This window comes from Aplysia californica, unplaced genomic scaffold, assembly GCF_000002075.1.
Source record: "Aplysia californica isolate F4 #8 unplaced genomic scaffold, AplCal3.0 scaffold00686, whole genome shotgun sequence".
Classification (NCBI taxonomy): domain Eukaryota; kingdom Metazoa; phylum Mollusca; class Gastropoda; order Aplysiida; family Aplysiidae; genus Aplysia; species Aplysia californica.
The window spans coordinates 283703-288695 of NW_004797956.1; the positions used below are offsets into that span (position 1 = coordinate 283703).

At 45.1% G+C, this 4993-nt stretch overlaps 1 long non-coding RNA gene across 1 annotated transcript in view; it reads left to right on the forward strand.

Moving 5' to 3' along the window:
• The first annotated feature begins 2843 nt into the window (after positions 1 to 2843).
• The window catches only part of LOC106013144, a 3000-nt gene continuing 850 nt past the window's right edge, over positions 2844 to 4993 (forward strand). Inside the window, exons 1-2 of the long non-coding RNA XR_001185258.1 lie at positions 2844 to 3010; positions 4677 to 4993. The exon at positions 4677 to 4993 is cut by the window's right edge and continues 850 nt beyond it. This is a non-coding gene — a long non-coding RNA (uncharacterized LOC106013144). The remainder of the gene's footprint in view (positions 3011 to 4676) is intronic.

Below are 4993 nucleotides of genomic sequence, written 5' to 3' on the forward strand. Positions count from 1 at the left end.
TTGTAGGCCCGCAGCCCAGAGAAGTGACCGGTCCTGATTTTTGCGAGTAATGACTGGTCACTGCGGGACTTAATAAGAGCCTCTCGTTTTTAGGAAAATGCCCTGTATATTTCCTTCGTCTGCGTGTAGCATATAGGGGGATCTTTTGTAATGAGTTTTATCTGGGCGCACGCACTTTCATAAGTAATTTGGCGGCCTAGACCCGGCAGTGCTGTTGTCAGTTTGGCATTACTGTCAGCGAGATCTTTGCCGAGGATATCGCAGTGACCAGGGATACACTGAATCGTGGGTTGAGGTATTGCATTATTTATGAGTAGTCGCATTTGGTCGAGGAATGGTGATGTTCCCACTAGTGCCATGCATAACGATCGACTGTCGGCGAAGATAGCGACCGAGTTGGATGCATCGCACTCTTTGTCAATCCAGTCAATGGCATTTCCAAGGCTCTCCTTTCTTTCTCGAAAGAGCACGTGAATATGGCGCCTTTCTCCCTCAACATCTCGACAACAGTAGGGTTGGACGAGTTCCCCGTTGTGATGACGACTCCAGTGCCGCCGTCCGTTGTTCCTGCCCTAGCCGAGCCGTCAATGTAGATATTGTACTGTGCGCCAAGCTCTCGTGCTCGACGAACAGCAGCGCTATGAATCTTCCCACTGGAGTCACTCCTTCCGCTTATGCCGTACAGGTGGGGGAAAGCAATGTCGGGCTTGGTTCCCCGTTCCCAGGGCCTGGTTTCGAAATAAGTGATGGGCCTCCTCTCGCTGTTGAACAGATGTGGGCTCTTTTTGCTGACGTCTTCGGCCCTTTCTCGGAAATCTCTTCGTCCCTTTAGGCGTCTGTGCACTTGTTCCGTTGTCGCAATACGTCGAGGGTGGTCGTTGTTCAGTCGGAGGGCCTTCTCTCTTGATCGGAGACAGTTAGCATTTATGGTGGACTGAATGCTTGGGACCCCCGTTGCAGCTCGAAGTGCCTCGATCGGTGAGGACTGGGCTTGGGTGGTGATCAGTCACAGACATCTGTTTTCAACCACCTCCAGATTATTTATTAGAGTTTTGCTCAGCCACGGTTGTCAGCTGCTGTTCGCAAAGTTGACGACACTTTGTATATGGGTGAGGTAGACCTTGTGTAGGTCGTCTTTCCTCCATCCCTATTTTGAGTGCGCTACAGCGCAGAGCATTCTCATCTTCTGTGTGGCCTTAGCTATTACTGTCTCAACCTGTTTCCTGAACGTGAGCCTGCGGTCGAGTGTGACTCCCAGGAGTCTTGCGTAGGGCTCATACTTAATTGTCGAATTATTGATCGTGATGCATGGCTTCCATTCCGAGTCAGATGTTGCGAGCGTGAAGAATGTTGTCTCGCTCTTCGAGCCGTTTAGCATGAGTTTCCATCGCCTGTTCCAGTCAGCAACGGTGTCCACCGCTCTTTGTGCCAGAATTTCGGCGTCTCGTGTCGTGTGTGATGAAGCGAGGATAGAAAGGTCGTCAGCGTAGAGTGAAATTGTGAGATCATCCGGAAGTAGTTTCGCCAGTTCGTCGATATAAAAGAGGAAGAGGGTGGGTGCAAGGACAGAACCCTAGGGAGTCCTTGGTTCATTTTCCTGCAGTTACTCAGTATTCCCTTGAAACGGACTCTGGCTTGACGATTTTGAAGGAAGTCATTCAGCCACAAAACGTATGTATCTGGGATACCTCTGTCTAGAAGGGTGTGGAGTAGGCGTTCTCGCCAGACTGTATCGTATGCCTTTGAAAAATCGAGGAGGACGAGTAATGATTTCTCCTTTTTTTTTGGAAGCCATCGGAAATCTTCTGCGTAATTTTCAGAATTGTTTTGTTATTGTAGTGTTTTTGTTTGTTTTGTTTTGGGGTTTGTTTGGGTTGTTTGTTTGTTGGGGGGTTTTTTTTTGGGGGGGGGGGGGTTCGGGTACAAGTGGAGAGTGTGACAGTTCTTGTAAAGGAATGTTTGAAGGTAATCTATCATTATGTTTTGTTCATTTTTGACTCACTGACCCCGAATTAACAAAAGTTCTTTTGCCTTTTTTCAGTACGCTTTTTTTTACCGTTAAGTCGACAGGTTCCAGTTTTTGTACCCAGAGACTTAGACAGAGTATTGTGTAACATTTATGTTGAAATCGAGCAGCAATTTATCTAGTTTGAGGGCTTTTTGCTTCTATGGTCAGAACAAAAATAGCCTAACAAAACAGGCAAACAACACCAAATTTCCCTGTTTCAAAAAGGCTTCCAATGTCTGTATTTAAAAAAAACAAAAAGGCAGGAAGGAGAGAAGAGAGGAGACAAATAAATCTAAGTGTTTTTACGCCTCCCTCGACACAACTTAGATCATATAGAAAGCGGGCTTTTGACCCTGCCTGCCAGGACCAATCCGGACAGAAAGACCGAGATACTGGATAAAAATTCTCCCTACACGAGAATCGAAAGCGAGTCTCCTGGGTGCGACGGCTGAGCGTCTAACGTCTACACCACAGAGGAGAGGAGAGAAAAAAAATGGCGAAGATGTGGGAGGGAGAGGTATGGGACAGAGAAAAGATGAGAAGGAAAGAGAGGTAGGAGTAACAAGTAAGTAAGTAAGTAAGTAAGTAAGTAAGTAAGTAAGTAAGTAAGTAAGTAAGTTTATTCAGTGTTTAAGGCCATTGACCCTCATCACACCATAATAATATGAAACACTCATTTTAAATAAAGTTTCCGTAAAATGGGAAAAATACAGGTAGTGCACATATCTCCTATCATGGGTCAAACATTGCATATTTCTGTCACAAAAAAAGTACTCACAAGAGGATCATGTAGATTTGTTCAAACGCCATACACATCTCTATCCCGAAGAGAGCGGCCACCAGTAGAACTTGAACCACGAGCCGTACGCGTTTCTCCGGGGTGGGCGTGGCTGGCTGGGGGAACTGCTTGTTGAGCTGCTCGTTGAAGATGGCGGAGGCCTGGAACGACTCGGACATCGACAGCTGGCTCGCCATGGTCGCTCGCCTTCTCCTGGCTGGTCGGTGAGTTGGTGATTGGGGGGGGGGAGAGAGGCTGGGTCAGAGCTTAGTTTTGTTTATTGTGGGTGTGGGTGTGGGGTGGTGGTGTTGCTGTTGTTGCAGCAGTTTATTTACGCATTTGTTTGTTTTGGTTTTGTTTCGTTTCGTTTTGATTTGCTTTGTGCTGTTTTTTTGTTTTGTTTTGTTGCTGTTTTGTTCTTGTTTTGTGGGGTTTAGTGGAGTTGTATTTTGGAGGTTTTTGGTCGTTGTTGTTTTTGTTTGGGGGGTTTTTTGGGGGGGTGTGGTTTTGTTTGTTTGTTTGTTTGTTTTGCTCTTTTTGTTTTAGATGGGGGGTATTTTGTTTTGTTTTATTTTTGTTTGTTTGTTTGTTTGTTTGTTTGTTTTTTACAGTAGTGGGTTGTCGGTTTCTTGGGGGGATTTTGTATTATTGTGCGGAAGTCACAGCAATGCCAAACCCTTGCTCTAGTTTTCCAAAGGGCGCACTAGATTTGCTCCGGCCTACACTTATTTATGAAGTGTTGCGGACATTGGACGACAGTGTACTGCCGAGATATTTTAGTTATTTTAGTAGAGGGTTTAACCGCGCTCGCAACTGCATAATGTCATATGAGCGCCAAGAGGTGGGTGTCAACAGAGAAGTCTTACAGGGAATCAGACTTACTCTGCTCACCTCTCTAGCTTCAACAGCACAAAGTCTGCTTTGACTATCAAGGCACCCCGGAAATAGTAGGTCACAAGAGTGTAACAAACATACAAAAGAAGTAGAGGAAAATGTCAATAGTAAGGATTAGGAAAGAGAAAGCAACAGTTCCCTGACAGACTGAAATTGAGCTTCTGCTGCGCTTGTTGTGAGTCCAAAGTTCTCGCAATGACTTGCATCTTTTTTTAAATTATCAACGCAGTATTTCACACTCGATTTTTTCTATTTACAATCATCGGAAACTACAAATTCACAGACATGCACCACGCTCGTTTTTTTTTTTGTTTTTACCTTCAGCAGACGAGAATTAAAAACTAAAATGTCCAGTCTGTCCCTGATACCAAGACCAGCAGGAGAGCTCTTTGACAAATAGTATAAGTTTAACGCGCCTGTCAACACTATTCGTTTATTTAAGAGGCGGGACCTAAGAGTTTGAAGTCCATTTCCGAAACGACCGAGCCAAATGGGAAATTCACGTGAAGTGCCTTTCCAAAGGACACAACGTCGGACCGTGTTGAGGCTCGAGCCCACGAACCCACAATCTCACGAATACGGGTCCCAGAGCCTAGGTCACCGACGCTAGGAGAGCTCTGAAAGGTTTCATGAATCTTTGCTGAAAAGTAGAAAAGTGCAGGTGTCGACACACAACCCTAGTTTACTCCATTTGCCAAACAAAAGGCAACAGACATACTACCAACGATCTTAACACTGGCTTTCACGCTGCTGTGAAATTAGCTAACCATAATATCTGCGAACTTTGGCGGGCAACCGTACTTTGCCAGGACCGCCCATTGGCTTCCCCAACTTATGGTATCAAAGGCCTTTGCCAGAGAAACAAATGGCATTATATGGATTTATTCTACTCCTTTTGATGTGAATGTGGAAGTCGCACTGACTTTCACGTAAATCGTAATTTGAGGAGGGATCCTTTACAGGCGTTTTAGAAGAATTCGGAATTGTATCTTACAGGCTGCAGACAAGAGAGGTATGCCTGTGTCACAAGATTGCCTGTCAGCTTTGTTTTTATAATGGTGAGTAATGGCTGCAATACTTCGAGATCCCCACATTCGACAGATTATTTCTGTCTCTGTCTCAACAAGGTCTCTATCAAAAGCAAAGACCTGTGCCAGAAAAAGAATCAGTGCTATGAGCCTTATTGAACAACATAGCATTTTTGACACCTCTGGTTTCTTTGCTCTTTGATAGATAGCTGAAAGAGGTGTTCAATGGGATTAGAGAGAGGTATTCAATTAACTGATTCAGAATCGATTCTTGACGGTCGGTTT